This window comes from Sander lucioperca, chromosome 22, assembly GCF_008315115.2.
Source record: "Sander lucioperca isolate FBNREF2018 chromosome 22, SLUC_FBN_1.2, whole genome shotgun sequence".
Lineage (NCBI taxonomy): Eukaryota > Metazoa > Chordata > Actinopteri > Perciformes > Percidae > Sander > Sander lucioperca.
In genome coordinates this window covers 15,198,363-15,211,582 of record NC_050194.1, presented here as the reverse complement: position 1 = coordinate 15,211,582, position 13,220 = coordinate 15,198,363, and the positions used below count along the sequence as shown (strand labels likewise).

Sequence of the window (13,220 nt, the reverse complement as noted above, 5' to 3'; positions counted from 1 at the left end):
AGAACAGTGAATATCAACTGTTAGCATAGCAATGCCTTAGCCTCAAACAAGACATCATTAGATTAGTCTATATCCACAACGTTCCACTTCTGAAATTCCACCGGATGTCATTTTTTTCGGCCAGCTGTCTGTTACCTTCCGCTTTCTTTGTGTTGTAATTTTAAACTCCGGTCAAATTAAAAGGACTATGGTTAACTGCTCCTCTGGTCTCTGCAGGGTAAATCGAGACAGCTAGCTTGACTGTTGAATCTGAGTTTTCTGTTGCGCGACTAAAACAACCTTTAAACGTACACATTCCACCAAAACAAGTTCCTTCCTGAGGCTATTTTTAGCGGGACTGTGGCTCCGTCCGGCGCTTAGCACCACGCAAGACGATTGTGATTGGTTTAAAGAAATGCCAATAAACCAGAGCACGTTTTTCTGCCATCCCGGAATGTTGTGTGGACTAGCCAGACCCTCCTCCGCAGCGCTGTGGAGGAATGTCTGGCAATGCGAGACTATCATTAGATTAACACACAGAACCATAACTATGGACAATAAAACCACTGCTTTGAGTAATTTTTTTGATTAGAGATAAAACGTGGAAATCTAAATTAACATGAAGTTGTAAGCCTGTATCTGTATCCCCTGGACACAAATTCTTTCTTATTGGTATTGGCAGAATAGCCTGGAAGTCCAGACCCAAATCCAAAAGATAAGGGTCTGGCACTGAGTAATGAAAATGGCCCAACTCGAGGGGCGGCACCAAGCATGCATTTGAAAATCTCACTGCACGCAATTGGATGACACTATGACCAATCACAACAATACACGGGGTGACATATCCAGAGCCTCATACGCTTAACTACCAGCGAAGCTAACTGGTAGATTAAACTGTTGTCATCTGTTTAGCTCGCCTCTGGCCCGCCTATATCTGATACACCGATGTGATTGGTGCAGCACGGCTACAAGGGCATAGTTAATGAGCATCATTACCAGAGTGACTCGCCAAGCAAATCCAAATTGTGCTCTCGCGAGAACTCTGGATTTCCAGGGTATTAGCAGAACACCATACCGAATAAAAAACAAGTGGGATAGATCCATCCTAATTCAGTTTGAGGTAATGCTCCCTGGTGAAACCGCTTTATAGAAAAATATGTTGATCTTATGTATAGGTATCTCAGCTTCTTGTCTCCAGTTCCAATATGTAATATATTTATATTTACAGCTGTAACGTTAGTACAGCCATGGAAGCAGCAAACAAATGAACGGGATCAACGGAGATAGATTCTACCCGACCTAAAAAAAACCGGCATGTTTCTAACAGTTGCGTGACCAGAGACGTAACAAACCCCGGGTTCCTCCTGAACAGGTAGCTAAGCATTAACTTCAGGCTAATTTATCACGGCTACGGGTATGGCACTTTAACATTCGTATACTCACATTGAATTATATAACATTAGCTAGAGTACCCGAGTTGGTTACTCTCAAAAACAATTGAGACACAGCCAGTAAAGTGATCCCGACTGGTCCTGGCTAACGCCGCCTAACTGCTAATGTTCAGTGGCCGAAGCCGACAACGGTGAGTTATATTAAGCCAAGAAAGGGGGGCTGTAAATTGGGAAGAAAGGACCGTGAGTTTGCAGTGTGTTTAGCGATTGTTGCCGTCATTCTAAGCCATTAAAGTGTGTTCAGTCGGGTGACGAGGACGGCAAGGTAGCTAACGTTAGTGTTATTTTTAGCGGTTCCCACAGTAAATCTAAGCCGAGGAAGTGTGTCTGTCCATCGGGTGGAGAGGACGGCAAGGTTGTGGTGTTTTAGCGGTTTCTGCCATAATACTAAGCCGAGGAAGTTTGTCTGTCAGTTGGGTAGAGAGGACGGCAAGGTTGTGGTGTTTTTAGCGGTTCCTACAGTAATTCTAAGCCGAAAAGGTGTGTCTGTCAGTTGGATACAGAGCTCCGCGTGAGCATGTGCATTTATGACCAGCATCTAACGTTAGCTACTCCGATGTGCTGTTAAGTAATGTCTGGCTATGTGAGACAACATTGTCTCATAGCAACATTGTTGTGAATAACGTTGTGAAAACGTGAACTTCGAGTCTGGGGAGGAGGTGCCGAGGGAGACGACTCTCTCCAGTATTTTGAATTTGTTCTGCAGTAATTATTTTAAACACTAGCTGTCAGTATTACATATTGCACCTTTAAGCATGATTGAGCATTATAGAGTTATGTAAAATAGCACCCCCTGCAAGCTAACCGCTCATTGGCCAAAATAAATGCAGTTTCACCTCAGTGAAAATGTTGTTGTCAGTTAGGATTCATGTATTACCTGAAGATATAACTCATTGCCACGGGGCATGACTCATATAGCATCATTAACAGAAACATGGTGCAAAAAACAACAGCTGCAGCGATAGTCGGTTATCTACGTGGCTTTCACTCTGGAATATGAGCTGTTGATTCTTTTGCAGTGGCACCTCGAAGCAGACCCACATTTATTAATGATGTTTAGCAAGTCTCCTGCAAACACACCAGATGATCACCACAAACAGAGCTGATTGATGATAACGTTATCTCCCCTTGATGTGCCATGTTAGATTTGCTCCGTGCTTATATTTACAGATAAGAAGACAAAGAAGAGAATGTCCTTTGTTCCAAACAGCAAAGACAATCTTCGCTTCTGTTTGTTTTCTTTTAGTCTAGTGTGGAAGTACTCAAGCAGTGCACTTCTAAATTATGGATCACTAGAGGTGGGAAGCCAGTGGAAGGTTACTAGCAGGGGTTAATAGTACACAATGCAGAACTATCATATTATACAGGGTTAGAAGTGCAAATCTTATAAATATTTCACCTATATAGACTGCTAATAAAATTCATCCTTATTTTTCAAGAGCATAGCTTAAAGTGTTATTCTCTTCAAGACATAATAGAATTTCCCAGTCTGCCAGTATATTTTTGCAATTGTGTGCACACGTGCATGCACAAACACACATCCAGAAAGGGAAAGCGAAAAGAAATCTCTGAAGATGAAGAGGAATACATCCCCTTGAGCAGCACCCTCCCCACCCTCTCTCACTGTGTCCATCTCCCCTCAACCCCTTTCTTTCCCCTCTGTTATCTCTAGTCCTTTGAAACAGCACCTGTTACAGACTTGCAGCTTGGGAGCACCGTCATGATGTAGTATGCACTCCTGCGTGATACAGTGCCAGCTCCCAGTTTCACATTCAGCCCTGCTGATGTGCAAGGCAAACAAGCCGGGACGTCTTCATCCTCCAAGAGCTTAATGACTATTTCGAGCATTGTAGATAGTGCACACCAGACCAGAACATTGTGTTCTGTGTTGCTCTTTTTTGTTATGCGCCTATTTGAAATATTTTATTTTTAGTTAGTTCAGATGACATTTGGTAGTGAGATTGCGTGAGTGTGTGTTTATCTTGACGAATGTACCGGCTGCAGCAGCCTTGTTTACTGTCTTAGCTAATGAAAACGTAATGATCCCTGCAGCAGAATGGGGACATCGCAGCAGCAATTAAACCAGGGGCCAGTTTCAGAAAGCAGGTTTAGTGAAAACTCTGAGTTTGTTAACCCTAAGATGAGGGAAACTCTGGGTTTTCTGTTTCAGAAAGAGAGGTAACTTAACCTCAGAGTCAGTTGCTATGGTAACTGAGCCTGTGAATCTAACCTGGTCGGGAGCAGGTTTTCTTCAATAAACCTCGAAGTGTTCCTCTGACACTTTCTCATTTCCTCATTCATTCATTCAGTCTGTATCAGGCGTTTGTTATCGGCATGAATAAAAACCATGGTTGGTTTATTAACTGTGTTAGACAGACTATAGGCTAAAACGTTAGTTTTTTTCTCAAAACATGGCATTTCCTTTTGTAGACGATCCCGTTGATAAAGAAGCTGTATTACATCGCAGGGAGTTAAACATACATCGGGAGATGATATTGAGGCCCCGACTAGATGCATTTTCATTCCCAGATACTAGCCTATCTTTTTGAGCAGTATCGTTTTTCTTCCCAGTCTATCAGTTATGTAGCCTACATAACCTTATCTGTCTTCATATCACTAACGTCACCCATCATGGACATGCTCTTACATCCCAGCAGATTCTTTGTGTCACGTTACGTTTTTTTGCAAACAGCAGTTTTCTTTACAACATTGGTGATGCGGAGCACATTAGTAAAGCCACTGTAGCAAAGCGCCGTCAGAAGAATGTGACTCGCTCTGAAACGTGTTTTAAACGTTTTTGTAGTGTTCTCTGGACACAAACCAGTAAGAGCCATTAAAAAGGAGTTCCATAGTATGCAGATGAATGATGTAAACCCTTTGAAATAAAAGATTATGAATTATAATTCTGTTAATGATGGAGCTGCAGCCTCAGAATGGGATTAGTAGCCTAGGACTTTTTGAATGAAATAGATTATAGGTTCAATACCATTTCAACAGTAATATTAGGCTATACTTATGATTAAATATGATATTGGAATACGCATTTACTCTAGCAGCAATTTTCTCCCACGCAAATTCTCTCTCTTTTGCAGCAGCCCGTGTTGCTTTTTTAAAAAAAATATATGTTCAAACTCACTGTATGTGCGCATGAGTATTTCCGCCGACCCGTTTGTTTGTGGTTGTTACCATGGTGAATCGTAGTATCATGGCTCCATTCATGCTGCCTTTTTATTGTGGTGGTGCACGCGCTTAACTCTGAGTGAACCTACTCTGAGTTGATTGAACCAACTCAAATCAGCTGTTCTGGAACCGAAAACTCAGAGTTTCATATCTCAGAGTGAATCAACTCAGTTCAGGGTTAGACTCAGAGTTTGTTAAACCTCCTTCATGAAACGGGCCCCAGGGTACAGCCAAGAAAATGCAATATACTGTAAACACTATTCACCAGCAAAATGTATTCGGGATAAGATCCAAAAAGTAGTGAAGCCTCATAAAAGGAATGAGGACAGTATAACCTTACTTAACTTTATTCACAATGTATTTACTATAACAGTAAAGTGGCTCATTAGTCAGGAAACTAATGAAGCTCTAATTAACTTTAGTTGAATTACCATGCACAATATCTGAGACAAACAGTTGCTTGACTGACAATCTAGATTTTAATCACAGTAGTATAGCGCTAAATATTAACATCATACTTTTCATGTCCCCAGCAAATGAAATAGCTTTATTAATGCTCTGTTTTGTAATCAAAGTAATTACATAGACCTAAATTTATGATGCCAACTATTTAACTGCTATACGCGCATTATGTTTATATCCACACGTTCTCAGTTATTTTAATAGAAAGAAAAGTTGCTCAGTGACAGCCATCCTTCTAGCTTTACCTTTTTTAGGCTTCTTCTTGGTGTACCATAAAAGCTTTGAACACAGACACATCCTGGCAGCTGCATATCACTCTTGTATGTAAACAGCTCACACGCAGTAATAGACATCCATCAAATTCGCTCAAGGTATAAATCGTGTTCACCGTACCTTCCCCACTGCACTGCTGCAAAAGACAGATAGAGATATGTATGGCTTGTGCGATAACAGCAGAAGACTGTCTTTATTGGAGGCATTTTGGCCTTGTATTATGTTTTTTCTTCTTCTTTTTTCACCATAGAACGATCTGGGAAAATTGCAACCAACTCATAGCCTATTCTTTCCTCGTACCCCATCAATAACAATGAGAGAAGTGTCAGCCACTGATTAGGCTTTGATATTGAAAGTGAACCAGAAATGGCGTGTGTGTGTGTGTGTGTGTGTGTGTGTGTGTGTGTGTGTGTGTGTGTGCGCGCATTTCTTATTATAAAGGAAATTAGTTCACTGGAGGTCTTTTCTGCTCATAAAAAAATGTATTTTCGTTAGTCATCCCGACCTTCCCAGTGGTAAAAATTAGGCTGCAGTTGAAAGCGAATGCAGCTTAAATCAACTGTGTGCCCTCACCTCCTCCTATGCTGTATTTATACACTTGACAAAATGGGTGGGTATCACTGACTGCAGCAGGTGCTATATCTGTGGTATTACAATACCACAGTTTTCACAATCCCCACACAGTGAATTGACTGAATATTTAGCAATTAAAATAATACCATATTGCATCTGTTCTGTCCATGCATATGCAAATCTTGATTTTATTATGCATGACTTGTAGGTCAAGTTATGGAGATTAGGGGTAACGCCCAATTCAGTAATACTTAACAACATCAACTGCACCAGTTGGTGTGCAGTATGAGATGTGGCAGTGAGTCAAAAGACTCGGTTCAGTGTGATAAATGTGTCTATTGAGTGTGGCAAGAACCCCTGCTGCCAAATAATGATTGCCTTTGATAGTGAGACTGAAGAAAGTTGTTTCCAAGAAGTCAGGTAATTAAGGGAAAATGGATTCAGTCCAACATTATCTGTGTTTCAAGTTATTTGTTGATACTTCCTGTTAACTTTCCAATCATGCGTAGATGAGATCAAGCGCCAAGTTTTAGAAGCATGCAGTGTCTCTTCTTCGTAGGTTTAGTAGTAAGTAATGCATTTATGCCAGCAGGAAAAGTTATTCATCTTATTTTGGCAAACGGAACTAACAAGCTGTTGATAGCAATGTTGTGCAGTTCAGGGTTAGCCAGCTTTAGTCATAAAGCCCAGTCATATAGATAAATCAAGACATGCTGTTGGAAAGCTTTTCATATTGAGAGTGAGGCTGTGATTGTGCTTACACCTTCATTTTTAAAGTGGCATTAACCCTAATTTTGAGCTCTACAGGATGCCAAATGTTGTAATTGTCATGGTCTTGGGGTTTTGCTTTAGTCTGTTTCCTGTTTTATTTTGTAACGTCACTCTCCTAATGTGTCTTGTTTTACTTCCTGTCTTTGTGATTTCCCTCTTGTTTACCACAACACCTGTGTTCATGCATTATCACCTCATTCCTCTCACCTGAGTTTCTCCGCCCATCTCTCCAGCTGCACTTCATCCCCTCGTTAGATTAGTTTGTATTTAAGTCATGGCTTTCAGATCTGTCTTTGTTGGATCCTTGCTTATGTTGAGACTCGGTTTACCTTGACTGCGCTAAACCTGTAATAAAGAGTCCTCTTCAAGTTCCTGTTATCTGCAGTCTCCTGCGTTTGGGTTCCCCTGCTTCACTCAACCGTGACACTAATCAAAGATGGACTTACCAGCTACATGACTCCTTAGAAAACCAGTTGCCTTCACTGTAGCTCAGAATATAGCCACCATGGAAAAACAAAAATTGCTGTATTTAATTACATTTAAAAAAATGTATGAAGTGAAATACAGTAGGCCCTACTTAAATGTGTTTTAATTCAATATTAGTGTTTTAAACATTTGGCCAAAGCACATGTAACATGTATTCCAGATGATGCTTCTGAATGGATTACTTATGTGATAAGATAGATATCTCAATTGACAAAATAGTCTTAGTACAAGGTCCATTTAGCATATGTTCTGGAGCTTTCAATCACATGATCTTCATCAGCAGATGCAGTTGTCATGAATAAATGACAAATGAGGCCAAACGCAACAATAATCTACTTTATAATTTATTATACATGAAGACGTGACTCCCTTTATAAGTATAGAGATGTAACCCTAACCCTGTCTTTTAACCTAACCTTATAACCTTAACTCCTCATAGCTAGCTGGCTGCTAACTTAAGTGTTAATGCTTGCACAGTATACCAGTTTTGTTTGGTGACTCATTCAATAACTACATTTTTGAATCTAACCAATCTCTAAGGTCACGAGTGAACTTTGAACCTCAGCTTTTAAGCCAGCATGGACGAGAAGTTGTCAAAGGAATACATTTTTGGTATATATATGCATATTTGCTTTCTTGCCAAAAGTTAGATGAGAAGATTGATACCACTAGCATGTCAAGCTCAGCATAAAGAATAGAAACAGTGAGAAACCGCTTGCCTGGCTCTGTCCAAAGGGAACAAAATCTGCCCCTCTAAAGCTCACTAACACATTATATCTTATTCGTTTATTGCCTTTAAACCTAAGCATAAAAGCTCCATGTTTTTGCTTTGTGGGGGTGGGGGGTGTATGTTTGCAAATATTTCTTGGATGGGCACAGTTTTCCCCTGTTTCAAATCTTTATGCTAGGCTAAGCTAAGTCTTTGCTTCATACATTATTTACCGCACAAATTTGTTAATGGCATTGATCTTCTCATCTAATTCTTGGCAAGAAAAAAACTACTACTACTACTACTACTACTGTATTCCCTAAAATGTCAAACTGTTGCTCAGAATTTGAAACTGGAACCACTGTTTCCAATGTCAAGAATAAACTTTTTTACACAACTTTTTTGTAAAACGCTGACTGTATTATATCACCATAAGCTGTGTAACAGAATTGCCCATGTCATTGCAAATGGTTGTCAACAGATGCTGGTAAAAGTGAGGGATTAATCCCCTTTTGAATTCTGTGTTTCACAATTTATCTTGTTATAACTATCAATGGCCACCAGATATTGTGCATCCAAAGGCAGTTCTCAACCTGTACGCCATGGTACTTGCCCTCTGCCTCACCAGTTATCGCTCAAATGTAGTTTTATAGGACATGTGGAAGCTAATATGCATGGGCGTCAGGGATTAAATGGAAAGTTTGGTTGACATGATCACATTCCCATCCCTTCTCTCCTCCTTGAACCTTGTTTCCCTCCCCTTGCACTCAAACTTTCCTCCATTTTTCTTCACACTAATTAACAGGCAGTGTGGCGATTAGTCATGAGGCAGCGCTCCCCACCCCTCCGTCATCCTACAGACTCAGTGGTGTGTTTTCTCTGTGACTTGAACGTGTTAAAAGCAGCTGGGTAGTCACAGAAAGCTCCGGGGCAGTGGGGAAAACATGTTTTGAGTCTATAGCTGCTACTCATACACTCATACATACTACACACAGCTGCTGCACGAGATAGACAAACACACTTGAGGAAGCTGTCACATGTGCCCCTAATGAAACACACCGACGTGCATACATACTGTACATAAATACAAGCTCTTGTTCCCCCATTTGCCTCATTGAAGATACACACCCAAACACATACTCAAAGCACGTCATTATCTCACAGTTTATCGTCCATTCAACGCCATGTTCGCACAACCACATTTCCAAAGCATTGTTAGCATCTCATTGAGGGATGGCTGAGCTTGTTTCAATGTTACAAAGATGGTATGAGGGGAGAGATGGAGACTCGACAAACAGAAAGCAAACCCAGACATAAACAGAAAGCCAGACAGGCATAGGCCTTTGGGTTTGTGATTCAGAATACTAACCAGGTGTCTCAGCTCACATCCAAGGATAGACGTTGTGATGTAGGGCAGAGCCAAGCAATCAGACGGGAGGGACGATTTACCCTTGAAATCTGAGCGGTCGCCTTGGGTTCCTCCCTGAATTTTACGGTACACGATTGGCTTGCTGACTCAGATTGGCACACTGACAATAAAGGGGCAGTGCTTGTTATTTATATCAAATCAAGAAATCTGTTTTTAACTGAGAACCTAAGGATGCCCAAAGTTTATATCTGGCCCCCCAGAAAGTGTCAGCATCGGTAAGGTTAACTCTTTATTGTAGTATGCATTTGACAACTTTTCTAGCAAAAGATTAACATTCGATGTAAGATGAATATATGTGTCAAAACTCCAACTTCTCCTGGGATTCTCCCTTATTTTAAATCCCACTGTGGCCTTGTATTCATTTCTCCACACAAAAACAAAAAAAAACTGGTAATTAATCGGATTGGTTCTTTTGCATATTCCATTTCACTATCAAATGTTCGGTCTGATTTAATGGTGTATTTCTATGGTAATTAATGATTCTTAAATGGATATTCTGATTCATATTTGTTCATAAGTGTTTTTTTCAGATCACCTAAATCATGTTGGCTTTCGCCTAATTTTTTTTAAGATGCATACTGAGGGCATTATGAACAAAGACCATGAGAATGCAACTGATGCTATTCAGCACGTTTATTGTGCAAATTATTATTTAAACCCGTCCTGGCTCACAAATGCACAGTGATCAAGATATATGCAATATGAATACAATGAACTACCATCTGCATTATAATAACATCACAATAAATCCTTCAATTTGTTTGGTCATCATATCAATTACTAGGGAACGTTTCCCAAAATATCTGCAGGTAGCAGCAATAGTCAGACCAAAACTATTGTCATATTATTGGTAGATAGTATTGTTCTATTGGTAGCTCTGTGTGCTGCTCTATAGGACAACATAACAACATCATCTTGTGTATGTGTTTGTATGTGCTTGAAAGAAAGTTAAGAGAGAGTTTGGAGAATACCAGTGTTATTGCATTTGTTCTTTTTTTCAGGCTGATTAAGAGGTAGAAGTCTGGCTGTGGGAGAGACAATGGCAGGAGAGAATCCAGTTCTTTATCCCCTCCTTTGCTTGCCTGAGCGGAGAACTATAGAGATGTGTGTGTGTTTTGCTTATTACCTTGGAAATGAAATGACACAAAGAGTTTGAGGTTTAAGATTTAAAGGGTTTAATTCGAGGGTATTTTTCACACATCAGTTGAATGGTAATGAGTCCCAATATTTGAAGGTGCAGTTACAGAGATTTTTACTGCCACATAACACAAAATGACCGTTCCAACGATCACGCCCTGCAGCTTGACAGCGGCACTGATCACTATGAACGGCACTGAGATTTCGAAAGCTTTTCAAACTCACTCAAGCACAACTATGATTTGAAATTGTTGTGTATCTTTCAGTTTATTTAGTTTAAAGAGGCTATAATCAGTATTTTTATGATTACAATGAAACAAATGGCAAACAGATTTGGGTCAGAAGAGGCGTACGGACGAAACATAGGATGTGAGTACACACAGAAATATTCCGATTTAAAAAACCGTGCGCACACACGTCCTATGCCGGATTCCCTTTATAAATCATCATGCTTCATGGCAAGCCCATAATTGCCCTTAAATAGTCAGTGAAACACCCAACATTAATATTCATCCATACCGACGACATGCGCACAGAGGGAAACAAAGCAAAGGACTTTCACTCAATGTGAAGGTGTAGTTCTTGTTAGAGAGGTGGAAAAGAGGAAAATATTTTGGAGGGCACAGTGTGGGCATTACTAATGTCAAAAAAAACATGTTGCAGACGCAGTTAGAAATGGTCCGATATTAAAGTTAATGCAAAAAAAAACGCCTAACCCCTAGCGCTACCCCGAGAAAGTGTTTACGCCACGGGACACCTCTTGAAATGGGACAGGCAAGGCGTGGTTTCTCCGAGTGCTCCACTGTAACGCTGGGCCCAAAACAGCACAGAGATCCAACAGGACAGCTCGAGGACGTCGGACCCGGCTCTGAGGCCACTCGTTTGCCAGCAAGTCTTCTTGCTGTCAGTCTCCATTTGCCACATCTTCCAACATATCAAAGCCAGCCATTGTGTGATCATTACGCATAACATGCCGTTACCCATTCATTGGATTGTATCTAAAAAGCTAAAGGTGTCGGAATTAATCTAATTGTAAATGACAAATAGTTCTGCACAAAGGAGCACGTAATTAGTAAAACGTTCTATTGCACCTTTCACAATGGTTAAAACATGCTTTAGACCTACAATAAAAACAAACATTTAATAAAAACAAAAATAAAACAATCTAAAGCCATAAATATAAAACACTATGATATATGATGACCATGTTAAAATGATGTGCTTCGCCAGACGGAGGCATCGAAAACAGCATCAGTCTATTTGTCCTGTTTATCGTATTATTCATGAGAATAAATTCCATAACATGCCAATATAATTACAGAACATTTGAGTTTTCTTTGCAAATATACTGTATCTTTGTCTGAATTTACGATAGTATCTTGTTTTATTTTGTCTGTTTTTCACCGCAGATGGATCAAACCGGTGTTTGTGTATGAAATTGATTGTAAGAATGGCTTTGTGAATTCTTCATATCATCAATAAAGGGAATATTTCGATTTGTTTTACACAATGGTCTCAGATTCACACAGTTTCACGTGTTTCATCTATCTGCCATCGGTGTCGCCCTTTCTCATTTCACCCGTTTCTGTGCAAGCGCCTGGGTCATCAGAGTGTCCGTGGAGGACCGCACATTTTCCCGTCAAGTTTGCTTTTTATAAATCCCAATTATTGCATAGAGAGCGGCGTACGTCGTCTTTTGTGCATATGCCAAGTTTATAAATGAGGCCTCTGATCACCAGAAACATGATTTCTAATGAAGGCTAATGTTGCTCTGTGTCTGCTGGATGTGTAAATAGGCAACTGATTGCTAACAAGTTCGCCATGTCAACTTAAAAGATGGTAATATGTCATTGTTGTGTTCACAGATGGTTACCGCTACCTCCAAGTGGCCAAACATTCAGTCCATGCTGATTAAAAGCTTCATCACTAATATTGTGCTTGCATTTTCTTGAGTGCCAAAACAAGTACCAAAATTGCACTGTGCCACCTTAATCTGAACAACACTCAACCTATCATGGCAGAAGGCCTATCATGGCATTTTCCTTTGGAGCCACAAAATCACCAAACAAGCACAAACTAAAACCAAATTAAAATAGACACCCAGTGAAAAAGCTTTAAGCCAGTGTGAAATAAGAGGACCATATACTGTATCTTATTTATTTTCATAAATTGTGCAGTTCCAAACCGCATTACAGACAAGACAGAAGAAATAAGAAACTGTACATATTGAGCCGAGACACACTGAACAAATGGAAGCTGAAACTGCAGCTTGAGATGTAAAAACAAAGAAAGATGACAGCCTATCACAGTTTTCACTCTTATCCCAGCCTTACCAAAAACGTGTTATCTCTACTGCTGCTCAGTTTGTTTTACATAGCTCAGTTGTTGATGGCAGTGTTGTTGTTTTTTTCTTTTCTTCAAGCTGTCAGGTCAAACCAAGCTGAGTGAGACCGAATGGTCCACTTCTCCCTGTCAATCATCCAATACATTATACTGTATGTGGGATCGGTGACACTGCGGAAATGTGGTGGACAGATTTTGACAGATAATGTGTGAGCGTAAATCCCCACAGTTTACGACAATATGTCATCGACTGATGAAATAGAAAATAGACAATCGCTCACTCATGTGCAAGTTTATGTTGAACAGACACATCAAAGCAAATCCCTCAATTGTCTCCCCTAAGCCGTGAAAGAGCAGAGGGATGGATCAGCCCACAGCATGGCCACTACTGAAGATAGGAATAAAAAATGCCTAAGTCCTCTTTGAG

At 40.2% G+C, this 13,220-nt stretch overlaps 1 protein-coding gene across 2 annotated transcripts in view; it reads left to right on the top strand.

The window, feature by feature from the left end:
* nrg3b (neuregulin 3b) overlaps positions 1-13,220 on the top strand; it is a 206,386-nt gene that overhangs the window by 164,936 nt on the left and 28,230 nt on the right. The window lies entirely within an intron of this gene.